The 28,000-nt window shown below is 49.5% G+C and overlaps 1 protein-coding gene and 1 long non-coding RNA gene across 6 annotated transcripts in view; one reads left to right on the top strand and one right to left on the bottom strand.

The window, feature by feature from the left end:
- The window catches only part of LOC148004155 (uncharacterized), a 22,379-nt gene extending 3,121 nt beyond the window's left edge, over positions 1-19,258 (bottom strand). Inside the window, exon 1 of one of the 3 annotated variants that reach the window (XR_015627727.1) lies at positions 18,708-19,258. This is a non-coding gene — a long non-coding RNA (uncharacterized LOC148004155). Of the gene's footprint in view, positions 1-2,393; positions 2,527-18,707 lie in introns of those variants that run through there. The other 2 variants (XR_015627729.1, XR_015627728.1) reach the window with 2 other exon arrangements.
- The window catches only part of Csk (C-terminal Src kinase), a 25,912-nt gene continuing 14,786 nt past the window's right edge, over positions 16,875-28,000 (top strand). The window contains exon 1 of one of the 3 annotated variants that reach the window (XM_087561999.1): positions 16,875-17,160. The gene's annotated coding sequence lies outside the window, so the exon portion shown is untranslated. 3 annotated transcript variants of the gene reach the window in all.

Here is a 28,000-nt window from a genome sequence, read left to right as displayed (position 1 = left end):
ATAAAAGTAAAAATAGGTTGGGGTTTTTTTTTTCCATTTTGTTGTTGCTGCTGCTGTTGTTTTTTTAAGAAAACAAAAGCGTGGGCTGGAAAGATGGCTCTGCGGTTAAGAGCACTGACTGCTCTTCCAGAGGTCCTGAGTTCAATTCCCAGCAACCACATGGTGGCTCACAACCATCTGTAATGAGATCTGGTGCCCTCTTCTGGCCTCCAGTCATATATGAAGGCAGAATGTTGTATAATAAATAAATAAATAAATAAATAAATAAATAAATAAATAAATAAATAAATAAATAATTTTTTTAAATTAAAAAAAGAAAGAAAATGAAAGCGTGAGAACGGAAAGACCAGACAGTTACAAGAAATCAGGGTTTTTCCTGCTCCACTTCACTTCTTTTGTCCAGTTGGTTTTTTGGTTTTGTGGGGTTCATTTGTTTGTTTGTTTTGAGGCATAGCCTCACTCTGTAAACCCAACTGGCCTCAGACTCACAGAGATTCTCCTGCCTCTACCTCCCAAGGCCATCACCACACCCAGATCCACCTTTGCTTCCTGCTGGTGAGTGTCTACTGAGCCCGCATCGTACAAGCCAACTGTATTTCGTAATGCGTGTTCATTCTGGCCCTGCTATTCCCCTGGAGACCACTGACTGATCGGGGCATGTGGAAACCCTTGAGGCAACAGGCAGACATCTCCATACTGCCTTCGATCAAAGTTCTGCAGGGCTCAGCTTCCTGGCAAGTTTCAGGACAGGTCTGTTGATTGACATCTAGTGGTCACTGCCCAATCTGCCCACAAGTGGACTGGAGTTGGCTTGGGCTTCTCACGCACACTTGGCCAATCTTTAACCAGATGACCTCAGGCTCTGCTCTGTCCAGAGCCAAGGCAGGAAAAACTGGACATAGAGACTTTGCTCCTTCGCTCACTACTGTCTCTGACAGCAGGTAAGAGGCAGATGGAGCCAGTTTGTCTTGCTCTGTCCTGGGCAGGCACTGGACATACAGCAAGCATCTCAGGCTGTTCTGACTCTAGGAGTTGGGAAAACACTGATGGATGATTTGGGCAAAGATGAGATGTAGACAAGACCCTAAGGTGGGCTCCTGTCTCTGTCTCCCAGTGGAGGTTGAGGGACTCCATTGGACCCCACGCTCTGCGCAGGTCAGGTCCCCAGCTCTTTCCCTTAAGCATGTTCCACCAACCAGGTCTTCCCTTTAAATTGCCTAGGTCAGCCCCCAACCCCACTCCAGAGCTGGGAATTGCGATTCAGTGGTGGAACACGTAGGAGGTCAATCACAGTATCCAGAACTTCCTTGACAAGTGAGGCCAATACAATAGGCCCATGGGAAATAATGTCACAGAAGAAAGCTAGCAGAGGTGCACAAGGGTTGCCAGGTGTCACCTTCCAGATCTCTCTTCTAACAGTGAAAACCAAGCTTATTCCAGTTCTCAGAGGGGCCTGGGTCTCCCAAGCCAGGGTCTGCTGACAATTCCACAGCCCGACTCCACTGCCTTAACTCGGTAGTAGTTCACCCTTTTGGAAGGGAGCTGTGTCCCTGGGCCAGGTGATCCTTCCTGGTCCTTTAATCCTCAGAGTCATCTCTCTCCCAGTATGCCCTCCATCCCTAGGCAAATAAACCCAATCACTGTTGCCTCTCACCTAGATCTGTCAGGTAAATTTCTTCCTGAGGCAATTTGCTTCCCAAGCAAGGATTTTCCAGTTAGCAAAGGAATCTATGGATGAGGTAAGGTGTCTGGAACCGGATGTGAGCATGCCTCTAACAAGGAATCTAGATGCTGCTTTTCCTATACCAGGGTTGAGTTCAGAGAGTCAGCCCCTGAGGTTGCCCTGTAGCTTATAAAGAGCTCCCCAACTCTCAGTGACCCCCTTGGCTAGTTCCCTAAGGCCGCGCTCTCTGATTATCCCCTGGTCTGGCAGCTCTCGGGTTATACAGTTGGCACATTTCTAGACAAGGACTACGCCTGGTGCACCTCAAACTGTTCCGAGGAAGAAGGCAGCCTCTGGGCTTTGCTGAGGCCACCTGTGCTCTCCCAAGGACAGATAGTAAGGTGACATTTGTTTGCTTTTTCATGCCCCTCCCTTCCTTCATCCCTGTACTTCTGTCCTGGGCCAGCAGTTAAAGAGCTGTTCCAACTCAGCAGGCGTTGGAAGCAGAAAGTGAAAAAGCAGGTGGTTGGCTCAAATTCCCTAGCCAGTTGCATAACCTGAGTCTGGCTTTTCTCATCTTGCAACTGAGGATAATAAGTCTACCTCACAGGGCTGGTAAGAGGCTTTATGAGATAGTACGTATAAAGTGTCAGGCTTCAGGTGAGTGTACACACACAGCAGAAATGCTGGGAAAGATGTTCTCAGTGCAGGAGCAAGTCCATAGGCTTACCATGAGCAGCCGGGTACACCTCAGGCCCACATGTGAGCCAGCATCTCCAGGACTTGCACCCTTTTCACTGGGGCCTTGCCAGGGCCCGGGCTCAGCTCACTTCCTCCTACTCCTTCCTACCCACCCGAAAGCTGGGGAGGGCTGGGGGAGGGATAGCGTGCCAGGGAACAATAGGCCCATAACCCCTTCCGGCCCATCGCGTGAGAAGGAACTTCATGAGAAGGAGCTTCGGGAAGGAAACTCATCTCCCAGTGGGAGAGGCCACCGCCCCTAGTTGCCAGCCCTTTGGGAGTTTCAGGACCCTCTCTCTGTTCCAGGCCTTGTCCCCACCCCGCATCTGTTGTCGACATCACCTGGACTGGCTCTCCCATGCCTTCCTTCAGAGAAGAGCATCTGAGCTAGACACCCCTGACTCAGCCAGCAGAGATGAGAGAAGGATCCAGCATAGAAAAGACAAAGTCCCTGCCCTTTACATAGGGACAAAGTAACAGCCCCCAAAATGCCTCCACAAAGCGCAGGACTGATGGCCGGAAGTGAGGACATTCAGCTACTCAGCTTGGCTCAGCCTGTCATTTCATGTATGGAAGAGCTGTCACCAGCCCTGTCACCTATATTTCCAACTCTGCAAGCATTTCTCCTGTCAGACTGGGAGCCCTTACAGACAGGAGGACAGGGCGGTAGGGCAGCTCTCCCACTCTGCCTATCCATGTCTGGCTGCTAGTTCAGAGGCCCCTCTCCAGGCAGCCTGCTATCCAGAACTCTAGGGCTCCATTTCTAAACGTAGAAGACAGGATAGGGTCTGGTGACTGGTTGAAACTAGGCCTGCCCTGGGCCCTCCTGATCTGGGCTGTATGAACGGAGCCTCAGTGTGTAGGCAGATGCTGAAGCTCTTGTCCATAGATATATTTCCTCTTTGTCACCCCCAAAACTCTGGGCAGGAACCCTACTCCTCTGTGTGTGGACTTGGTGTCACCAGTTCCAAGTCTCAAGTGTGACCATTGCCAGGGTGCAGGGGAAGCAAAAGCTTCTTAAGCTTCCCAGGTCTGGGCTAGTCACCTCCCACGGCCACCTCCACTGAAGTTCTCAGGACTCCAGCTAGAGGCTCCTAGGGCCTGAGGACACAGGATGGCAAACACACCCACAGACACATGCCCAGCCTCAGACACAGACACACCTGTCTGGCATGCTGACCCACTTGAATGCACACCTGGTGCACTCACGCACATGCACCTGGCTGCACTTGCCACAGAGTAGGCCCAGCACAACTCAAGCCTTGTGCGCGTACACACACACACACACACACACACACACACACACACACACACACACACACACACACAGGCTAGCATGGGATACTCATTTCACCTCCTACTTGGCCATGCTAGAACTCTGTCAGGTGGCCCCAGGAACTAGGAGCCTTTTTTTTTTCCTACCGGGAATTAAACCTGATCCCAGGAGTAGAACTCAGGTCTTCAACCTTTGAAGCAAGCACCTCCACCAGCTAAGCTGTCTCAAAGGCATAGTTTTATTTTTGTTTTTTAGTCATGTGGTCCAGGCTGGCCTGGAGCTTACTGTGTAGATGAGGCTGTCTCTGAATTCCTGATCAGCCTGCCTCCATCTCTCAAATGCTAAAGTTACAGGAGAATGACACCTCCTCCCTCTTCTCACTCTGTCTCTCTCTTGACATTGTCTGTCTGTGCAGCTCTGGCTATCCTAGAACTTGATATGCAGACCAGGTTAGCCTCCAACTCATAGCAATCCCCTTGTTGTAGCTTCCCCATGATAGGATTACAGGAATACACTGCACAGCTAGCAAAAACAAAAAACAAACAAACAAAAACCCTACCCCCTACCCTGTGTGTGTGTGTGTGTGTGTGTGTGTGTGTGTGTGTATTTATATATAGTGAGTGGGTGTTAAAGTAGGGCAGCCCAGGCTGTCATGGAAGTCACAGCATTCCTGTCCCACACTCTGGAGAGCCAGGATGACAAGCATGAGCATGACTTTTAAAAATAATATTCGTCCATTTTTGTTTTCTTGGGACAGAATTTCTCACTGTGTGTACCAGGCTGGCATGAACCTCAAAGCCATCCCCTGCCTTAGCCTCCCAGTCACTAGTATTTTAGGCAATGCATTGCATTGCTACTCTTGGCCAAAGGCAATAACTTTTAAAAGGAAGGCAAAGGAGAAAACGCTAATGAAAACAGTGCATGGTTTTGCCAATCAGATTGGCATGGTTGAAACGTTTAATAATAGACTTTTGCCAAAGCATTGAAAGCTGAGCATGCGGGTTATAGAATACGCTTATAATCTCAGCCTGTAGAAAGTAAGGATAGTCGGACCCAGAGTTCAAAGTCAATCTTAGGTATGTACAAGGATTTTAGGCTAGTCTGAGTTACATAAGACTCTTGTCTTTTTTTAAAAAAAAAAATGTGGGCTGGAGAGATGGCTCAGCGGTTAAGAGCGCCCGACTGCTCTTCCAGAGGTCATGAGTTCAATTCCCAGCAACCACATGGTGGCTCACAACCATCTGTAAAGAGATCTGATGCCCTCTTCTGGTGTATCTGAAGACAGCTACAGTGTACTTATATATAATAAATAAATAAATCTTAAAAAAATAAAAAATAAAAAAAAAATAAAAATAAAAAAAAAATGTGATTAAGGCATGACTGGGGACAGTGGTGTGCTGGGATAGCTCCAGGTGTTTGAGGGAGTATGGTGAGAGGGTTGAGTGGGGCCTGGAGTTCACAGAGGCCTGATTGAATTGTGGGGCAGAGAGAGGGGGGGCTCGGGGAGAATGAGGAGAGCACAGAGGATAGGGGCCAGGAAAAAAAGGGCTCAACCAGTACTGTGCTTACCAGGAAAGTACCAGGACCCCCGAGCACCACGACTTGGTGTATTAGGACCCATGAGGCTGCCTGGCCAGCCAGCCACCTCAATAAACCCCAGGCCCAGCAAGAGACTTCTGTCTCAAAAGACAAGGAAGGTGGGACTGAACTCAATGCACAGTGCTTGTAACTCCAGCACTCAGGAGGCAGAGGCAGGTGGATTCTCTATGAGTTTGAGGCCAGCCTTGTCTACATAACAAGTTCCAGGCTAGCCAGGGATACATAGTGAGACTTAAACAAACAAACAAAAAACCAAAAAAGACAAAGTGGACGGCTCCAGTGACACCCTAGATTGACCTCTGACCTTGTAGTGAAGTCTTCGTCCCTCTCACAAGTGCACACGAACACACACAGAAGTTTAAGATGATAAAGATAGATGGCTCTTGTGACATTCTCGGTTGACCTCTGACTTTTAAAAGAAGCCTCACTACCACCAAGTGCACATGAACGCAGGCAAAAGTTTAAGATGATAAATCTTATATGTATTTTCCTAACATTTAAAAAAGCCTTCCCATTTTAAAAACAGGAAACACAAAGCTTTAAAGAATGTTCACGATGGGGGCTAGAGAGATGACTCAGTGGTTAAGAGCACCGACTACTTTTCCCAAGTTCCTGAGTTCAATTCCCAGCAACCTCATGGTGGCTCACAACCATCTGTAATGGGATCTGATGCCCTCTTCTGGTGTGTCTGAAGACAGTGACAGTGTACTCACATACATAAACAATTTTTTAAAAGTTGCATATGACAGTATGAATCAATGAGGTAATTTTATGGCTATGATCAAATCTAGGGTATCGTGTGTGAGCATTTTCAAAGCTCATTTACTCTGGTCCAGCAATTCCACTCCTAGGAATTCCTCCTTCATTTAAACTTACACGAATGACAATGGCATGCTTAAGGGGTTTTTGTTTAATTTTATTTTTTTAATTTATTTATTATATATAAGTACACTGTAGCTGTCTTCAGACACACCAGAAGAGGGCATCAGATCCCATTACAGATGGTTGTGGGCCACCATGTGGTTGCTGGGAATTGAACTCAGGACCTCTGGAAGAGCAGTCAGTGCTCTTAACTGCTGAGCCATCTCTCCAGCCCTTTGTTTAATTTTAAATAAGGCTTTTACTGTTACCCAGGTTAGAACAGAGATTGGGGGGGGTGTTCCCCAGGTTTGAGAACCCAAAGAGGAGAGAAGAGAATGAAGCAGCCATGGAATAGAAGAATGTGCAGGAAAGGAGGAAGGAGGAAGTCAGAATGTGCAGGACGGAGAGAGAGAGCCGCCATGGGGTAGGAGTAAAGAAACGTGGCCATGTGGGCTGGCCGATTGGAGCCAAGAGTAGCCCGGATGAAACATACTGTATAATAAGTGATAATTCAGTGTCATCAGTAGGGAAATGGATTCTAACAGCATGAAAGCTAGGCAGTAGCTCAGCTATTGTGATGATAAAGGCATATTAAAATACAAAGGCTGGGTACGGGTGTCTTTAATCTGGAAACATAAATGGTCAAAGGCAGGAAGAAACTGAGCTGGGATTAATTAATTTTTTTTTTTTACTACAGCTCATTTATGAGAACTTACCCAGCAAGCTCAAGGCCCTGAGTTTTATTCCCAGTATCAGCATAATCTTGCTGGGGTGGTACGCCCCTATAATCCCAGCAGTTAGGAGGTGGAGGTAAGAGAAACTGAAGTTCAAGGCCAACCTAGGTTCTGCAAGACTCTGTCTCTCAAACAAACAAAGAAATAAATGAATGAATGTGGAATTGATTTCGTCAAGCATTACGAGATAATAAATGATTTCTAGAAAGGAATTTTACAAATGGTTAATAAGAACTTCTGACAGAAGCACGTGTCATCACCTCACGCAGCCTACAGCAGCCTCACACAGAGAGCACTCTGCACAGATGTCCGCCCCATCGTTGTCAGCTCAACCTTGGACAGAACCAGCCCTTGTTATTGATGCTGTGGCCCAGGATCATTGCAGCAACATAACTTACGAAAGCCTCCTCGTTTTACCTTTGATACCTGCCCCTGGCCTCAGCCTCTTTGCAGGCACGCAATTTACTATGACACAGGTATTGCTGTGGCAATGCTATATCAGCAAACATATTGAAAGGCTGATCGTGGGTGCAAACCTGCTGTCCCAGGACTGGTGCACACCTCTAGTCTCAGCACTCAGGGGGCAGAGGCTCTGTGTATTTGAGGCCAGCCTGGTCTAATGGGCAAGTTCCAGGTCAACCCAGAGCTATACAGTGAGACAACACCTCAAATAAAATCAAACATATAAAGATCTGCAGAGATGGCTCAACGGCTTAAACCTCGGACTGCTCTTCCAGAGGACTGGAATTCGAGTCCCAGAACTCACATGGCAGCTCACACCCTTCTGTAACTCCAATTCCAGGGGATCCAAGACCCTCTTTCAGACCTCTGCAGGTACTACACACATACGGTGTACAAACACACAGGCAAGATACCCATACCACAAAATAAAAATTAGTAAGTCTTCTTTTACAAACCCTGAAACTGAACAATAGTACCAACAACAGATTGTGTTTGGAAGTTCTCTCTGTGTTACTCAGAATGGCTCAGTATTCCACAGAAACAAGTAATAGTTAAAATGACACCAGTCTTGGTTTCTTCACTGTCACGGTGATAAGATACCACAACCAAGGCAAGTTGCAGTAGCAAGGTTTTATTGAGAGTTTTCTGTTCTGTCACCGCCATGGCTGAAGTGTGGCAGCAGGCATGACACCATAGCAGCTGACAGCTCCCATTTTGATCTGTGAGCACCAGGCAGAAAGCTAACTGGAAATAGTGGGAGTCTTTTGAAACATCAAAGCACGCCCCCAGTGACACACCTAATCCAACAGGGCCTACCCAATGCTCTCAAAACAGTTCCACCAAGTGGGGACCAAACATCCAAGCATCCGAGCCTATGGAGGCCATTTTTATTCAAACATCACAATAGTCTAGAATGATCTTGACTTTCCCTTCCTCCTGCCTATATCTTTGATTGCTATAGGTCTGAGTGTGCACCAGTACACCCAATGTATGCAGTCCTGAGTGTGCAGCTGTACACCCAGTGTGTGCAGTCCTGGCGACTGCACTAAGGCTTTGCTACGTCAGCACTCTGCTAACTGAGCTACAGCCCAATTACACATCTAAAAACAATTTCTGCCAATGTGTGCAGAGAAGATGGGGAAAAAGGCATATTTCTTCTCTGGGAAAGGTTATAGATGGAATATAGGTTTTTTTGGGGGGGGGTTTGTTGGTTTTTTTTTGGGGGGGTTCTTTTTTTCGGAGCTGGGGACCGAACCCAGGGCCTTGCACTTCCTAGGCAAGCGCTCTACCACTGAGCTAAATCCCCAACCCAGAATAAAGGTTTTTTATTGTTTGCTCTAAGACAGTATGAATTCACATTCTCTGGCATGTAGCTGTGGCTGTCCTGGAACCCTGTATATAGACCCGTCTGTCCTCAGATTCACAGAGATTGGCCTGCCTCTGCCTCCCGAATATAGGATATAGATTTCCTTTTCAGTGCTAATAGCTGAATCCAGAGCCTCTCCCATGGTAGGCAAACAGTCTACCTCCGAACTAGGCTCCCTGCCTCCCAGCAGCCCTGTCTCAAGTTCCCCCTGCTGCAGAAAAAGGGGCACCTGGCTCTAAGTGTCAAGCTGCAACTGTAGTCTTCAGATTCAACATTTCCCCACTAGTAGGACCCAATGATCAAAGAAAATTGTCCTCCCCTCCCACCTTGTGTACACTTGAAATAAAAACCAAGCCAGCTGGTCATGGTGGCACACACTTGTGACCTGCACCTGCAGGAAGCCAAAACAAGGCTGCAAAGAGAGCTCAGAGATAAGAGCTTTTCCAGACCTCTCAGGTTCAATCCAGCACCCATGGGGCAGGTCATGAGCATCTGAAACTCCAGTTCCAGAGGAGCCAACACCCACTTTGAGCAGCTCTCCTTGGGCATCGGGTACACACACGGTAGTCCTGTAGCAAACTGACATACAGACATGCAGCCAAACCTCCCATACACATGAAAAACAAAATTTCGAAAGGTGGGGCTGAAGTAGAGTGGGCATGAGGTGGGCAAGACTCACTGAGAGCTCCAGGATAGCCTGGGCTACACAGCAACAGCAAGACCTTGTCTCAAAAAAAAAAAAAAAACCCCAAAATAACAAAAAACTAACAAACAAACAAACAAAAAACCCCACAAATGCAAGCAAATACAAGAACCATCTGGGCATGGTGGTGCACACCATTAGTGAATTCTAGGCCAGCCGTGGACTACGCAGATCCTGTCTATAAGTAAATAAATAAAATCAGGATTGTGACCTATGGAGAAGAGAGAAATCTTCCTGTTTCCTAGTTGCCAGTTTGCGTTTTGTTTTTTGTTTGTTTGTTTGTTTGTTTGTTTTGTTTTGTTTGTTTTTGGTTTTTTGTTTGTTTGTTTGTTTGTTTGTTTGAGATAAGGTCTCACTGTATAGCTCTGGACTCTGGCTGGCCCGGAACTAATGATATAGATCAGGCTGGCTTTGAATTCATAAAGATCTGCCTGTCTCTGCTGCCCAAGTGCTAGGATTAAAGATGAGAGCCACTAAATTGCCAGTTTTAGTCTCTCTTCCTGCCTGGTCCTGAGTTCTCAGGACTGACTCTGCCTCTACCTTCTTTGTGCAGGACTGTATCACTGAGAGTGTGGTCTGTGCTGCCCTCTCGTGGTCACTTAAGAAAACTGAGTTTCCCAGAGTGGTTGACCTCTACCCAGTCTCTCAGACCCACTCAACCCCCATCCCAACTAGGCGATCTGATGGAAAGTGGTTTGTGTTGAAAATGCAACTTCAAGGTGAATCTCAAGTCTTTTTCTTTAAGATTTATTTGTTTGTTTGTTTGTTTGTTTGTTTGTTTATTGTATGTGAGTACACTGTAGCTGTCTTCAGACACACCAGAAGAGGACATTAGATTCCATTACAGATGGTTGTGAGCCACCATGTGGTTGCTGGAATTGAATTGAGGACCTCTGGAAGAGCAGACAGGGCTCTTAACCGCTGAGCCATCTCTCCAGTCCTCAAGTCTTTACAAACCAAAAATTCTAGAGAAATTACTAATAGTGGCTAGAACACCCCCCACCCCCGGCCACCACCGCCCTTCTCTGCCTCATGTTTTGGTCTGTTTCTTGTAGACTAACTTGAAACAGAAATTCTTTGTCCAGCCAGGTGTGATGACACACCCCTGAAATCTTAACGCTTTAGAGACTGAGTCAGGAGGATTGCAGTGAGCTAGAAACTGGACTGAGCTACATAGCAAGTTCCAGGCTAGCCTGGGCTAGATAATGAGAGTCTCATTGTAAAACAGTATAGCCAGCTAACCATATAACTTAGAAAGACACAAACCATCATCTGCCCCAGGAACTTGGGGGACCATACATCTAGAGGCCCTTCTGATTTGCTGACTGAGAAGTCTTTTTTTTAAAAGATTTATTATTTATTATAAATAAGTACACTGGGGGTTGGGGATTTAGCTCAGCGGTAGAGCGCTTGCCTAGGAAGCTCAAGGCCCTGGGTTCGGTCCCCAGCTCCGAAAAAAAGAACCAAAAAAAAAAAAAAAGATAAGTACACTGTAGCTGTCTTCAGACACACTAGAAGAGGGCATCAGATCCCATTACAGATGGTTGTGAGCCACCATGTGGTTGCTGGGAATTGAACTCAGGACCTCTGGAGGAGCAGTCGGGGCTCTTAATCGATGAGCCATCTCTCCAGCCTGAGAAGTCTTGAAATGCATCTTCCCCTCCCCCAAGTCGTGTTCCTAACCCTTCCCATGCTAATCCCCAAACACACTAACCAGGAAAAACTCATACATATTACTGTCACAAGAACCAGGAAGAAAAAAAAAGCAAATGGGGAGAAGGGATAGAAAGCCAAAGAGGAAGAACAAGAATAACAAAACTAAGAATGAGAATAAGGGGTTGGAGAGATGGCTTAGCGGTGAAAAGCATTGGGGTGCTATTCCAGAAGACATGGGTTCTAGCAACACACAGGCAGCTCACAACAGTTTGTTAACACCAGTTCCAGGAGATCTGGCGCCCTCTTCTGGCCTCCACAGGTATCAGGCACATGCAGTATACAAACATACAAGCAAAATACTTATATGTATAAAATACATTAAAATTTTTTAAAGTAAAAAAGTAGTCTGAGAGTAAGAAGGAGATTGGGGAAGAAGGAAAAGAGGAAGGTGTCCCTTGTCCAGTTCCTTCTGTAGCGTTTCTTCTTATACCCTCAAGGACTACCTTCAAGGCTGAGCTCCTCGTTGTTTTATGAGCACACAGTGCTTATGTAGAGATCAAAGGACAGCCTTGAGCATCGGGCCTGGCCTTCTGCCTTGTTTGAGACAGGATCTCTATTTTCACCATATCACACAAGCCAAGCTAGTGGCGCTTCAAAGAGTCCCTTGTCTCTACCTCCCATCTTGTTGTAGGAGTAGTGGGGTTCCAATGGGGTGTTGAGTGCTTTTTCAGACATCAGTTTTACCCACTGAGCCGTCTTCCCATGTGTCATCACCTCACGCAGCCTACAGCAGCCTCACACAGAGAGCACTCTGCACGAATGTCGCCCATCGTTGTCAGCTCAACCTTGGACAGAACCAGTCCTTGTTATTGATGCTGTGGCCCAGGATCATTGCAGCAACATAACTTACGAAAGCCTCCTCGTTTTACCTTTGATACCTGCCCCTGGCCTCAGCCTCTTTGCAGGCACGCAATTTACTATGACACAGGTATTGCTGTGGCAATGCTATATCAGCAAACATAGTCTGGTTCCTGTGGTCTCAGGTGGGAAACAGAGAAGGGTCTGGAAGGCGGGTAGGAGGGAGGCTTTAGAGACCTTTCTGAGCTTGCTTTGTTTAGTTAGTTTGGATGCTTGCTTTCTCTCCCTGAGACAGGCTCTCTCTATATAGTCCTAGCTGCCCTGGAACTTGATATATAGACCATGCTGACCACAAACTCACAGAAATTCTCCTGCCTCTGCCTCTAGAGTACTGGAATTAACGGTGTGTGCCACCACATCCCACCTGGTTGCTTTATTGAGACAAAGCTATACTATACATAGCACAGGCTGACTTCAATCTCATTTTGTAACTCGGGCTGGCCTTGAACTAAGATCCCTCCACCTTGGCCTGTCCAGTGCTTAGATTATAGATATGTACTAACATATCTGACCCCATCATCTTTTTGGTATTGGAGACACTGAGGCGTACCCGTTCTTGGCTTAGTATAATATACTGCTTGCTTATCTAGAATGACTGGTGAACAAATGAGGATTACAGGTTACATAAGAACAGAGACAAGAATGGGGGGAGATTCCCCTACACACACACGCACGCACGGACATCCTTTCAGAGACAGTGTATACAGGGGGATTAAAGCGCCAAGTCTTGGAGATACCTGGAGTCCAGCTGCCTCTTGATTTCACTTGAATGTCAGCCAGATTCCCTGAGCAGGTGCCTGCCCTCTGTTGGTCCCCCCAAGTATTGTGCCCTGGATTCTTACATGCTCTACTTTGGCTCACCAAGAAGGTGGAGAGTGGAAGGGCTTGTGCTACAATGACTGCCGGTCGTTTTCAGAGTTGGCACTGTGAACAAAGTCCTCAGGAAACAGCTGCACCTACAACAGCAGGTTGACTAGGATGTAAGCATTTGGAAACAAAAGGTTGGACTGTTGCAGGCCCGACGCATAAGTACATTCTATCCTGAGCCTTTCATTTGAATAGCCATTTACTGCCCACCTCCATGTATGGCCTAACAGAACTATTAGGTAAGTCCTTTTGAATGTTTGAGCAGACCCCTACCTCTTACCAATCCAAAAGCTAAGAGTGTCATCAGATAGCATCTGAGGCTTGTAGCAGGGGATTTCCCCAATCTGCTGTAACCACCTACCTCATGTGCTCACCCATGATGTGAGAAGTGTTGACTTACAGCTTTCTTGGTTCTTTATTTAAAACTTCACAAAACTTACTGCCGTGTTGGAAGATGGAATCTGGGGGAGCCTAAGTCTGTTCCCAGGCAGGAATAAATTATTTCTTATCTCCCTTGAGGAAAGAGGTAGTTTTTTTTTTTTTTTACATTTTTTTCAAGATTTACCTTATTTTTAGTTACATGTGTGTGAGTGTATCTACACGTATATACACCCAAGTGCAGTGCCTATCATAGAGGCCTGAAGCATAGGAAACCCTGGAACTGGAGTTGGAGACCCCTTTAGTCTCCTCCTGCGAGTGCTAGGAGTTGAAGCGGAGTCATCTCTCCAGCCCTGGTGTTTTTATTTGCTTGGTCTGTTTTTCACATCTACACATTGATCCTAGTTTTGCTGGCAGCTCTTGCTGCTGGTGGAGAATTGCCTGACAGTACATGAGGCCCCAATCTGGCACCAGTGCCCTGAGCTGCCTCTCAAAAAGCCTGTGTCAAACCACATCTCACAAAGCAAGCTCAGAGAGGACTCTAAAGCCTCCTTCCTACCCACCTTCCAGACCCCTTCTCTGTTTCCCTCCGGAGGGCCTGAGACCACAGGAACCAGAATCTCCTGACCAATTTCCAGGTTGCCAGCACAAATGGCACCTTAGGATAAGTGGGAGTGGGCTAGGCAGGCAGGAGGCAACCATTTCCTACTCATGGCTCTTCTCTGCCAACCAAACCCAGCTAGTGGGGGCTCTGGCTTCCACAGCTACCATCAGAGGCCTGTTGTGGGGTAGGAGAAAGCGCAGGTTTGAGCAACCCTGTCAATCAGCCTCACCATCCAAAGACGATCTAGATGCTACGGTTTTATTCGAAGGCTCATGATCAAATGAGAATTTTAAAAAAACAAAACAAAACATCCAGCACACAAGTGCTCAAGAAAGTGCCCTTCTCACCTGTCCTCATTCAGAAAAATCTTGGATTGCCAGCAGGGCTGGTGTCAGGGGCCAGTACAGTAGGTAGGTACCTTAGTATCAGAAGCAGCCCAAGAAAGGGAACCCGAGATGTGCTGTCCTGGCTGTCCCCCTCCAGGAAGGGGGGGCCCCCTTTGGGAGGAAAACACCCTTCCAAAATGCCTTTCTAAATCCAGAGTCCTTGGTCATGGTTTATGTAAAGGCTTGTTACCTCCATCCTGTGGAAGGAGGGTTAGTGCTGCAGAACTTTCTGGAAACGACTTTATCTCCTTCTCGGTCCAGGCTGGCTTTGGCCAGTACACGCCCTGATGTTAGTCTAACCTGAGACAGCGTCTCCCCGAGCTCCTAAGAGCCTAGCTTCCCAGAATGGGGATGCAAGGGCTGGCAGACTATCCCAGCGCTTGGTCTGGCATTCTGGGGCAGAGTCATGTGACTTTGCCCTTTTCCCCCAGGGCCTCTTCTCTTGTTCTTCCCTTTGTGGGTCTGAGCTTTGGACACCAGAGGGCGCTGATACCTCGCGGGTCCGACAAGACTTGTGGCTGGCATTAAAGACAAGCAATTCTGAGAGAAATCAGGAGGAAAGTAAGAGCAGCATAACAGTGGCATTTATCTTCCACAGCTGTGACTCTATCGCTTCCCCATAATCCCATCAGTTGAGAGGGTGAGGCAGGAGTAATTGCCACAGGTTTGCTAGTCAGGGCAAACTTCTGTCTGGGGCTACAGAGTCAGAGTCAGAGTGTCTCAAAACATTAATAATAAATATTATCATTAGTTGTGCTGGTATAATAATTATGTTTGTTTTGCTTTTAGTTTTGTTCATTGGTTGTTTATGACAGTCTTATGTAGCCCAGGCTGGCCTCATACTTACTATACAGAGTTGAGAATAACTTTGAATCCTGCTCTTCCTACTTCTGCCTCTTTAGTGCTGGATTCCAGGCATGTATATTTTTAAAAATTTATGGAGGATATGAGGGAGTTGGCACATGCCTTTGATTCCAGCACTTGGACAGGGGGAGCTTGGTAAATTCAAGAACAGCCTGATCTACATAGAGAGTTCTAGAACAGGCAGGGCTAGAGAGACCTCATCTCCATACAACAAATCTAAGGGAAGCCTGGTGGTGTGGTTCAGCACCCGTTACTCAGGGGGTCTGAAGGCTTGCTTTGGCTACAGAATGAGTTCAAAGTCACCCTGGGAAGCTTAGTGAAATACTTTCAAATTGAAAATTCAGGGCTTGAGAGATCACTTAGTGGTTGCTCTTAAGGTATACCATTCTCTCTTCCAGAAGACCTGGGTTCAATTCCCAGCACCCACTTGGCAGTTCATAATCATCTAAAACTCTAATTCCCAGGACTATGGTGTCCTCTTTTGGCCTGCAAGGGCACTAGGCGCACAGGTGGTAGACAGACATGCACGCAGGAAAAATGCCTCCACATATACAATAAAATAATGAATTAAAAGTTCAAAAAAGGGCTGGTGATACTTGCTTGCTATGTGCAAGGGCCTGGGCTCCATCCCGGGTACCAGGAACAGAGAGAGAAAGAGAGAAAAGTAGCACCTGACATAGAGACCTCACCTCATCTCCTGCAGCCACAGTCCATGGAGTGGGCTGCCCTGGGGTAGTCAGGATCTAAGTCACAACCAACAGAAAGTGACCTCCGCCAACCTCAGCAAGAGTTAAGTAAAGGCCTTGCTCCTGAAAGAAGCAGCAGTCGGAGCCACACTGGGGAGGCTGCAGGAACCTAGGAAGAAGAGGCCTCCAGTGCGGTTTGAACAGGATGTGGCCCCTGGCCTCATCCTTCAGCTGCCAGGGAGAATAATCTCCAAGTCTTTGGTGCCTGGGGCACAGCTTCCTTTCCTTTAAGCGACCCCATACTTGCTGCCCTGAAGAAACAACACAGGGAAACACCAGGTGCTCCATGCTGCGTGTCTGTCAGGGACATCCAGGGGTGACGCCCTGGTCCCCAAGGCCCCCCAGGGAGTGCAGGAAGATGGGGAAAGGACAGTCCTTGCTCCGATCCTCAAGTTTGCCTTCTCTTTGAGGGTGCCCCTCATTGCTAACTGGCCCCACCTTCTGAAAGCTCAGCTCTCAAGACGGCCAAAGACTACAGGCTCAGGGAGGCAAACATGGCCTTAGGCGTCAGTGTGGACAGTTTCTGGGGGCTGAGGGGCAGATCTCCAAACACAACTGACCTAGGCTGAAGAGAGAATTAACTAGGGACCTTCAACCCCCACAACTCCGGAATGCCCAGGAGGAAGCTCCTGGAGGGCAAGAGGTAGTTAGAGTTGGGGCGTCCAGGAAGACTGACAAAAAGAAGGCAGGCGTGGCACTGCTCTGGGGATGACAGCCAGAGAACTCAAGGAGAGTTTGCTTACCATTTCACTAATGTCCAGGTGTGGACTACTAGAGGCTTTGTGCTACCTGGCTATGGAGTCAGAAGGAAAAGCACCAGTCTCTGTCCCCACTATTCAGATGAATTCCTAAGCGGCTTAAAGACAGAAGGCAAAAGGCCTTTCTTCCAGGCCTTCTGGAGCCTGTGAAGGTCCCTCCAAGGCCTCAACTCCCAGGAAACATCCACAGTCCTACACTTGTGGGATTGGTACCCCCCTTACAGCTCCACCCCACCGTTGGCCAGACAGAGACAGGTGTTGTCACACGGTCTAACAGGTACACCTTCTGGGCAGAAAGATTTGCATGTGATTTGCAAAAGCTGGGCTTGAAGCAAGCTCCACCTCGTGCACCCTGCCCACCCTGCCCACCCTGCCCACCCTGTGGGATAGCCAAGCCCATCCCTCAGTGGAGAGCCCAAGGACCTCTCTGCTCACCTTCCTTGCAGGCAGAGCAAGCTAGATCAGCAAGCAGCTAAGAGACTTCTAAGCAACGGGCAAAGCCTGGGGATTTCTGGGCGGGGTGACCCCATCATAAAAAAGGACAGCCAGAACCTGGGGCCTCAGGACAGCATGGAGGGGTGAGTAGCAACTTGTAAGTGGCTTTGGGAGTGAGAACGGGGGAGCTCCAGCTCTGCTCGATGCTGTGGAGAGAGTATACTAACTGCCTAACTGCCGGGGTATTTGGAGGCTGGATGAATGAGGCTTTCTCAACTCCTCAGCTATTATGGCTCTGTGGCCTCAACAACAAAAGCCATGGCCCCACCCAGCAGAGGCCAGCAGATCCCAGAGAGGACTGCAGGGGACAGCCAGACTACAAAGCTGTTCCAGAAGAGAGAGAGAGAAAAAAAAAATTCATCTAACTGCCAGTGAGTGCCAAAACACCGGGCTAAGCCACACTCCACCAGACTTCTCTGGGCAGCTCTTCTCACGTCTTTAGAAATAGGTCTGTAAGGCTGAGAAAGGCTCAGAGTTGGGCCACCAAGAGGGCTTGGAGGGCAAAGGTGCTTGCTGCCAAGCCTTCTTACTTGAATCCTATCCCTGGACACACAAGGTAGAAGGAAAGAACCAACTGTCAAGAGTTATTCACTCAAATGCCTCCCCTCCCACCTCTAAAAATAAATGGATAGATGTAATAATTTCTTAAGGGTTGGTGTTGGCCAAGGGGTATGGCTCAGAAGCAGAGCACATGGCTAGCATGCAAAAGAGAGCCTGGCTTCCATCCCCTATTTTGCAGAAACTTAGATCGAAAGGTCACATAGCCAGGCAGGGGAAAAAGTCAGCACTGCAACTAGGAAGTTGTTAAAAAATAGAACTTCAAGAACGTCACCCTGGGTCCTTCCTCTCTACAAGAGATCTGATGACCAGCTGAGTTCATCTCTCTTCAGTTTCCTTTTCTGCAAAATGGGGCTGGTAATAATGTGGCAGCAGGAGGCTCACCCGTAAAAACCAACGTGCTGGCATGGGGATGTGACTCGGTTGACACAGTACTTGCCTCACATGCGGAAAGCCCTGGGTATGATTCCCAGAGCACACTGGGCACAGTGAGTGACCCATACCTGTAATCCAGGCCCTTGGGAGGTGGGGGTAGGAAGATCAGAAAGTCAAAGCTCTCTATCCCCAATAACACAGCATTCGAGACCGATCTGACATGCATAAGAGCCTGCCTCAAAATACATAAACAAATAGGGACCATCATCATCGCTGATAAGGTATCTGACAGATAATGATGCAAAACAAATAAAATGAGAGGCCCCTTGTTCTCCAGGGAGAGATGCTGCAGGGAACTCGCAGCCTCCACTTGTGAATGAGGAGTCATAACTACAAAGCCTCAACTAGTCCTCAGATACGCAGGTGGGGAAACAGAGGCCCAGAGTAGAAAGACTAATTCAAAGTCAAAAGTAAGGTCTCTTAGGCCCTTGATTCTCATGTCAAACATACCCAGCCTGTAGGCCTTCCTCCCAGTGGCAGTATTGGGAGGTAGGAGCTAGGGCACTCTGCATCACAGTGTGGGAAGGGTCACCTGGAGGCCAGAAGCCTGGCATCTGAGCGAGAAGTGCAGCCCCTTACTTGGAGTTCCTAGGAAATGTGCTCTCCCGTAAATGGAGGCAGTCACTGGGAGACCCACCTTGGCCCTCTGGGTCCTGGCTCCTTTGACAGCTGAGAACATCAGCCAAGCAGACCCAGGCATCGACAGGACAGAAGCAAGCCACTGTGGCCACTTGGCCTTCTCCTGGATTCTGCCCTTTCCTGCATGCTTGGGGCCTGGAGTACCGGCCTGGTCTTGCTGCCTGCCCACCTTTGTTCCACCGTTCCTGCCTTTTAGCCTAACTTGTCTTCCTTAGCGAGATCCCAGAGCAGAGAGGTAGGGTTCACAGCAAGACTGAGGGATCCTGGAGCCCATGTCCTTCCTCTTGTGTCCCTCTACCTCCCAGGAGCTCCAATGCTGTATCCCCTGTCCTGTTTTCAGTAGGCTATACATGAGGCTGACTGCCACAGGCCTTGCTGGCGAGATGTCAGGTGAAGTCCAAGGAACAAAACTGTAGAGGCAGGTGCCTGCCGTTCTCACCGCAAGGGAGGTCAGCCCAGCCCCTCTGCTCTGCAGTCTGCTCAGACGTACCCCAGCCGGTCTTATGCTGTGCAGGGGCACCTGCCCTGCCGGAAGTAAGAGACTTTGCTGGAAATCTGTCTTTAATCTTGGCTTCCTGTTTTCTGCCCTGGGGGACGCCCAGAGTGGCTGAGTTTCAAGCTACTTCACACCAGCTTCTCTAAACTATCATCTCTGAACGTAAACGCTGGGGGAGGGGGAGAGATTAAGAGAAGGAGCAGAGGCCCTTCCCTGCCAGGAAACCATGGGAACAGACCCCAGTCAAAAGTGCTAGAGCTCTGGACCCCCACCCGGCTCTGCCTGCAGCTGGGCCATCTGGTCCCTTTTCCCAAATGTTGCCATAAGCCTTCAGCTCCATCACCCTGCCCTTCCCTTCCCCTCACCCAGCCCTTCTCTAGCCTTCCTCTTTTCTGCATTCTCCTGGAGTAGCCCCATCACCAAAGAGTGAGTGGCCTGGCCTGCACACACAAATCTTAAATCCTGACTTGATATATCTTAGCAGCAACTCAGATTTGGCTCAACCAAAGTCGCACTCTTCGGTGTTTTCTCATCTCTGTCTGCCCCCAGCCCCTACTTGCTGAGTTCTCTCTCAAGAGAACCCCACCATCTCCTAGGAGCTGGGCGACACCAGAGGATCCTGAAGCCTTGCTACTTACACATTCCTCTCAGGGAAAGCTGTCCCCAGGCACTGCTTCTGCAGACCCCTTGTTTCTGGAGGACCCGAGGCCTCCTCACTGTGTGGACCACCCTATGCTTCTTTGCTGGGCTTTGGGTTTGGTTTGGTTTTGAGTTAAGGTCTCATGGAGCCTAAACTGGACACAGAGTTTCTACTCATTCAAGGACGAGCTTGAATTTCTTTTTCTTTTTTTTAAATGTTTATTTATTATATATAAGTACACCGTTGCTGTCTTCAAACACACCAGAAGAGGGCATCAGATCCCATTACAGATGGTTGTGAGCCACCATGTGGTTGCTGGGAATTGAACTCAGGACCTCTGGAAGAGCAGTCAGTACTCTTAACCATTGAGCCATCTCTCCAGCCCCGAACCTGAATTTCTTATCTTTCTGCCTGAACATCCCAATTCTGGGATGCCAGGTATGGACCACTGTGTCCACTTTCTGCTGTCTGAAGATGGGACTCTGCCAAGCTGCCGCTCTACCTACTAAGCTATATCCTGAACCTTAATTAATGATGCACACACACCCCCTTCACTGGACTTTTAAAAAGGTGTGTGTGTGTGTGTGTGTGTGTGTGTGTGTGTGTGTGTGTTTACCCATTATATGGTGTGTCTGTGGAGGTCAAAGGAGTCTGTTCTCTCCTTCTGTTGTGGGGTCCAGGAATCAAATCCATGATTTTGGGCTTTGGAAGTAAGTGCTTTTAATCAGCTGAGCCATTTCATTGGGTAAAGGTTAGATGACCTCTACTCTGATGATGTCAGACCCTTGCTCAAAGGCTCCGGATTATTCATGAAATGTAACCCCAAACCAGAATGTGTCGCTGGCACCTGTTTTCATTCCCCCACCCCTCCTCTTCATGGCCTTCTAGCTCACCATCTTGGCCTTCTGACTGTTCTTCAGCCACTGAGTGTTTCAGTGTACCGGAGCCCTTGGCCATCCTGCCCCTCCCCCCTCATTACTCTCCTCTTCCTATATCCAAGGACCAGAAGCCCAGCCTGCGAGTGTCCGTCTCAAATGCTGTCCCGACACATTCATATATTACAGGCAACTCAGGCCCAGCTTAGCCTAAGTTGCATTCCCCCCACCCAGGGGTTCTCTGTCGAAGCTGCATTCTTGAATGGCCCTTTCGTGAGTCCAGAAGCTGACATTTTGGATCTGTCCACTGGATGTTCAGAGCCTTCGTAAACTGTGGCTGATCAGACTGGTTTTCTCTGTTCTGTTTGGGCCAAGAACCATGGTGTCCCACTCATCTCCGGCATGCAGGTCTCAGCGAGGTTCCATATTTTTTGAGAGGGAATGAGTTCGTGAATGGTGAACTTGAATCTTAGCTGGTCCTTACACTATCCAATTCAGGCTTTAATTCCCAATGCCTGGAATTCAAAAAGTTATTTTTTTTTCTCTCTCTCTCACTTTGCTGAGAAGAGGTGGAGCCAGAATTCAAACACAGGTTTATTTGATTCCAAAGTTCACATTCTGGGCTCCAGCACACTAAGGGGGATAGTGTCTGTGGGGAATGTAACAGAAGACGTGTTGGTGGTAAAACTGGAGCAAAAAATTAGATATTTACTCAGGTACTCCGCCTCCCAAGTCCCCTCAGCCTCCTCACCACCTTTTATCAGATGGAGTGGAGGAGATGGCAGTCTCTCCCTCCCAGAAGGCTTTGCAGGCTGCTGAAGCCCTTTCCTTCAGGCTGAGCAGCAGCAGCAGCAGCCCCCAACTGGGGCTGTATTATCATTCCATCTTGACCTCAAAGGAAAGAAAGTGAAGCCTGACACACACACACACACACACACACACACACACACACACACAGAGACACGCACACGAACTCACTCACATACTCACACGCGCGCGCGCACACATACACACACACCCTGTCACCCCAGGCCTCTTATCTTGCTGAATCTGCACCATCTCTCATGAAAGAGGCATGCTCTTAGCCTAATCTCACGGAAGAGGAAACAGTTCAGAGACCTTAGGTAACTAGTTCAAAGTCACATAGCTCTTGAGATTTAACCTTGAGATTCTATCCCCAAATATCTGGGTTGGGTTGGTTTTTTGGTTTTTGTTGTTTTTTTTTTTCCCCCTCTGTGTCACTGAGATCTACTAGATGCCTTCACCAAAGGTATCCCTAAAGAAGCGGTTCCTTGTAAGCAAACTGGTACGAGGCATGCTGGTCAGAGGGCCAGCCTGTACTCTGAGGGTGGGGGTTGAGCACATCCAGCTCCTGTTCTAACATTTTTTTAAGTTATTTGCGCTCTGTAACCCCGTCTCTCACAGAACCCTCTCCGGCCCGCTTCTGCCCCTCCGTTATACCTTTATATTACATTCCAAGTCTCTGCCCGCGGCTTCTCTTCTCCCGTCTGAAGGTCCCCCTCCTAAACTGGTTGCTTCTTTCAGTCCTGGTCCTTAGAAAGGGCTCCTACACCTAGCACCTGCAGTGGACTTCCTGGTTTCTCTCTTAGTCACTGTGCCCCTCTCACGCCTGAGCACTGCTTGCTCCTGTAGCTAAGAGCAAACTGCTCAGGGAGGATCCTGGATCCTCGTTAACGATGGCCCGTAATAACAGCCCGTGTTTAATTGAGGACTCACCGCGTGCCACTGCACACCAAGCACCTCAAACCTATTAACTCATTTCCTCTCCACAAAACCTTACCAAGTTGGTGGTATTACTTTTGCTCATTTTACCAAACCACAGTGCAGTAGGACAGACAGAGATTAGGTAACTTGTCCAACGCTACACAGTCAATGACAACTTCCTTATTGCTGCTAAGCTGAAAATAAAGTCCAAGAGAGTTCCAAGAGGCTCTCTGGTTCTTTTGCCCCTGTAGCTTATAGGACAGCATCTCTCACTATTCTCCCCTACCCACAGTGTAAGTCAAGTCTCACTGCTCCCTGTGTTTTCCCAGCTCTAGGAAACCAACCCACATACCTTTCTTTCCTGGTTCCTGTGGACCTGGTACAATTTTTCATTTTTTTACCAATTTGTTCTTTGTGACAATCTTTCTGCGCCAACCCCTAACAAGAACTTGACAGAAATAGAAGTTTTTTGTTTTTTTCTTTTCTTTTTTTCGGAGCTGGGGACCGAACCCAGGGCCTTGTGCTTGCTAGGCAAGCGCTCTACCACTGAGCTAAATCCCCAACCCCAGAAATAGAAGTTTTAAGAAGTGGACTCCTGTTGGCCGGTGGTGATGCACACCCTTAATCCTAGCACTTGGGAGGAAGAAGCAGGCAGATTTCTATGAGTTTGAAGCCAGCCTGGTCTACAGAGTGAGTTCCAGGGCTACACAGTGAGGCCCTGTCTTGGAAAAACAAAAGAAAACAAACAAAAAAACTACAAAGAAGGAGGAGAAGGGAGAAGAAGAGGAAGAGGAAGAGGAAGAGGAAGAGGAAGAGGAAGAAGAAGAAGAAGAAGAAGAAGAAGAAGAAGAAGAAGAAGAAGAAGAAGAAGAAGAAGAAGAAGAAGAAGAAGAAGAAGAAGGTAGACTACAGAGAAAGCAGGGGCGGTGTAAATGCATGCTTACTGTCACTCAAAAGTCTAGGCCTAGCCTCCATTCTAGCAAGGAAGCTTCGCCTAGAGAAGTTTGAGAGGTTGGCTCTTTCTAGCACGCTGGTGGCCCTCTGAAAGGACCTTCGGGAGGCTTCGCGAAGGCCAGCCTGTGGGGGCAGGGCATAGGCGCGGACACACCCCCCGCATTTCCTTCAAGGTCCAGCAGAGGGCGCCGACCCACGCCCCGCTGCGCGCCGGGCAGGCCCCCTCGCGCAGGCGCGCCTCAGCGGGCGGAGGATCCGGGCCGCGCTTCCTCTCACTAGGCCTGCGAGCTTCCTCCCATCGGAGCCCGGGCGAGCTGAGGTTGGCCACCACCGCCGAGCCTGCTACCTTCCTTGCGCTCCCGCGCCACCCCGCGCCCTGCTCCGGGGGTTCCCACCGGGGTGGGGTCCGAGCAGGGTCAGCCCCGGCCGCGCCGCCGTCGGGGCCGTCCCCCGGCCAGCGGTCCCTCCCTCCTGGCCAGCCTCTGGCCGCCCAGCCTCCTGGGTGTGGGGCTCAGACAAGCCCCGCAGACCGTGATCGAACGCCCGGGGCGGCCCCCGGCGGCCGGCGCGACGTCCCCAAACCGAACCTCGGTGGCCGCGTTCGGAAGCGGAACTCTGCCGGGGCCGCGCCGGCTACATTGTTTCCTCCCCCCGGACTCCCTCCCGCCCCCTTCCCCCGCCTTTCTTCCCTCCCCGCCTGGGGCTGCGCGGCAGTCCCCCTGCCTGTCTGGCGGTCCTTCCTCCCTCTCTTTTCGCATCCATACACCTCTTTGTACCGCACCCCCTGGGGACCCCTGCGCCCCTCCCCTGCCCCTTGGCCGCATGGACTGTCCTGTAGGCCACTGATGCCGCCCGCGGTGAGGAGGCCTGGACCGCAGTGCCCCCAGAGAGGTAAGTGTTGGGTAGCCCCGAAGGAGGTGGGTGTCCGAATGCCCCCTAGAAGGGAGGAGGTCGCTCGTCCCGCCTCTATAGCCACCGCCGCCGCGCCCACACCCATCCCCCCCACCCCCCAAACGGGTTCGAATTCTCCCGGGAATCACTGTCAGAACACTACTGGGAAGGAGCCACGAGGGAGATACTATCCTGCACCACAAGAGACTCGGCTTAGGTCAGCTGAGTCCTACCTTCCCACCCCCCAACTCCCGTGTGGAGAGCAGAGTGGGAAGTGGCTGGACCCCGGAGGAAGAGAAGCAGTATGGGCCGGACTCCTGGGAGTTTGCCCTTTCCTGTTCAGGGCTTCCCTGAAGGTACCCTAGCTTGCTTGGTTCTGAACTCTTCTTCAGTCCTGCACTGAGGTTCTACTGACTCTAAGCAGCCCAGGGCCATGCCACCTCCCTTTATCCCTGATAGAAGCCTGGGTCCTTGAACTGAGCCTGTCACCCTTGGCCTTTCAGAGGACCAGGCTTAAAGCAAGGGACCTCTGACCCTCGGGTGGAGAAACTGGGCAGGGTTTCCAGTCTGCATAGAGGTGACACTGGGCATTAGTACTCTACCCCTCCCCCTCCCCCAGCATCCTCATCAGTCGGTTTTCCCAGGCTTCTCAGGACCCAGACCAGTTATTTGGAAGGGGTGTGTCCAGTCACTGGATTTTTGGAGTTTAAGTAGGGGCTTTTTTTGATCATTTTGTACAGCGGGGAACTGAGGCCCAAGGGGCAGGTCATATTCCAGGCCCTTGGAGGAGAGAGGCTGGCTGGCTGTCATTCCCACTTGTACAGAGAAGGATGGCTGTAGGTGGAGGGGAACCAGACCCACTCTGTACCTACCAGGGACACTGGCTGTCTCCAGCCTGACCCAAGAGGGACCTTGTGGGGTGAGCACGTGTTCCCCTGCAGAGGACTAGAGAAGAGGGAAAGGGCTTCCGGCTCTAGTGTTGTCTGTCTTCTTAGGGGCTAAGACATTCGATGTATTGCTTATAAGACTTCCCCTTGGGATCTGGACTGGGTTCTACTGCTGTGGGCCATCTGTGGTGTGCTGTGCTGTGCTGTGCAGAAGCCTGGTTCTGGGCCTGGTAGTTAGTCCTACCCTGCCTTCCCCGTTTCCCAAAGGGCTCAAACAGAACCTGAATAGGGTCGCGTAGGCAGAGAGGGAGACAGCCTTGGCCTGAAAGTATCAGGGGAATGTGGACACTTGGAGCTTGTTTCTGCCTCCCTGTATCCTGGATGCCGTGGTGTCTTGGTAATAATGGTCACAACAGGAACAGGCCAGAGGCAGTGAGGTTGGCAGTGCAGCAGGATCTTCCAGATCCCTTCAGGATGCTGAACTCTGCCTAGGCCCCCTTGGAGCCACAGGCTGCTTTGTCCTGCTCAGGCCCTTGCCCTTGGGCACTGGAGGTTGGGGGAGGGGGGCGTCTATACTCACACCGCCTCATGCCCAACCCGAACTTCTGTCCAGCCTCAGGGTTTGTGGTAGGCCTGACATGGCTGGGTGCTTCTTACCAACTTAGCTGCAAGGGTGTGGCCCGAGACCAGAGGCCTTTTAGAACGTAGCTTCATTCGGGCTAGCACATGTTTGAGGCTGTGAGTCTCATTTGATGAACTAACTTTCCCCTATCAGAAGGGGCTAGTCTTTCTGTGTTGGGATGGGAATAAGGAAGAGACCAGGAAAGCAGAGATACCTTCCCAGCTACAGGTCACTGCTCTTCAGGGGCCAGTCCCCACGGAGTAGCCTACAGCAAGTGTTGGTAAAGGAGCGGATTCTAGCTTCCTTCATGCTAGTACAGGTAGGGATGGAAGCCAGAGACCCAGAGTGTGACTCAACCTCCCCAATAATCCTCCTGGATCCCCTTGGAATGGTAGGACCACCCAGGTCCATCTTTTGAAGAATTTCAAAGCCTTGACACATAGCCATCAAAGAACAGAGATGGGAAGGAAGTTGAGTCTGGGAAGGAAGGTAGAGAGATACCCTCTCATGTCTGAGGGAGTGTTCCAGATGGGAATGGGTGCTCCATAGCAGAAAAGTCCTGAGGACCTGGGCCAGAGCTGATGGGCCCTAGGAAAGTTGTTGTGAATTCACATGAAACTGTGTGTATTGATCTTACTGTTTGGAGAGCAATGAGGTCCGTATGTGTTGGCATGCACCTGTAATCCTAGCCCTAGGGAGGCCGAGACAGGAGCGATTCCAAATTCAAAGCCGCTCCAGACTAAGACTCCATCTTTAAAAAAGAAGAAAGAAAACAAACCCCAGAAATTTTAGAAAACAAGACACAGTACCCACTAATTGCCAGGCAGGGACCGTCAGCACGTTAGAGCCCTGTTTTCCTGATCTTCTTTGTTTGTTGCTGTTAGCATTTAAATGTGTGTGCCTCGACTCTTTTCCCACTTACTACTGTGTCGCTGGGCATTTCTTGAGCTACCTGTCATGGTAACTGCCTCTACAGAGCTTCAGGGTGTTTCCAGGAGCTCTGCTGCTGCTTCGTCACCAAGCCCTCTCCCAGAGTGTGCCCGGCTTCCATCTGTCAGTGTTGTGGGCTGTTACTACACACCCTACAAGCAGCTAGTAGAGAGCAGGCAGTTTAGCAGCTAAGTATGTGGATCCCAGGCCCAGCCATGCCCCTGTCCCCTGAGCATAGCTAACAGGACAGTGATTCTTATACCTCAGAGGACACTGAACTAACCAACCTACTAAGAAACTGGAGAGAACATGGGACAGTGGCTAGTGTGGCTGCCTTAGAATGGGAGAAAGATCCCTGAGCCACGGGCCCCAGAATGAATGACCTCTCACCCATCTTTGGTAAGGTGTCCCAGCCCCTCTGAAAACCTTTGACCTTGTATTCTAGGCTGCTGTGTCTGTCTACTGGTGCCCCACTCCCTTCCCATCACCTTGTGATAGGCTGCCTCAGGGCATGGGGCTGGCTTTAAGAAGATAGGCTGCTAGTTGCTGTCCAAGGCCTAACCCCACCCATTCCCCCTCACAGTCTTGGAGTTGAGAATAGCTAACTACTGTTGTTGCTTTCCAACACACACACACACACACACACACACACACACACGTTCTCACCACAGGGCCTTGAACCTGAGATCCTCCTGTTTCAGTCTCCAGAGCATCAAGATTACAGGTGTGTGTAAACCACCGTTCCCAGCCTGACGAGTCCCCTTGCCTCCCAGATTCTGTATGGCTGTCCTAGGCTTCACGTTCCAGTGGAAAATAGAGGTTTCCATAGGCTGAGCCAGAGTTAGTCAGGCCAGCCTCAGTTTTCTCCAGTGACCAAGGAAGGGAAAGATTAGATTATGGAGGGGAACCTTGCACCTGAGAGTTAGAAACTAGGCTTATGAGTTAGTGTTCTCCTTTGCAGATCTAACCTGGCTGTGTCTCTTTGTGACATGGGCATTGGGAGGAAACCAGTCTCTGCTTGGCACACCCTGGGTCCAAAAGACTGTAGTCCTAATTGACTAGGGTGGCGCAGAACTAACCTAGGTGAGGAGTACTGATGTGACCCTTTCAGTGCCGAAGTCTCTTGGGCTTGTATTTGGGGACCCTGACTAACAAACTTTGACACATACATTCTGTCTGTCTGTCTGTCTGTCTGTCTGTCTCTGTCTCTGTCTCTGTCTCTCTCTCTCTCTCTCTCTCTCTCTCTCTCGTACTAGTGGCATGAAAGTAGG

The sequence above is a fragment of the Rattus norvegicus genome, chromosome 8 (genome assembly GCF_021556685.1).
Source record: "Rattus norvegicus strain SHRSP/BbbUtx chromosome 8, alternate assembly SHRSP_T2T, whole genome shotgun sequence".
Classification (NCBI taxonomy): Eukaryota; Metazoa; Chordata; class Mammalia; order Rodentia; family Muridae; genus Rattus; species Rattus norvegicus.
This window is presented reverse-complemented; position numbering and strand designations above follow the sequence as displayed.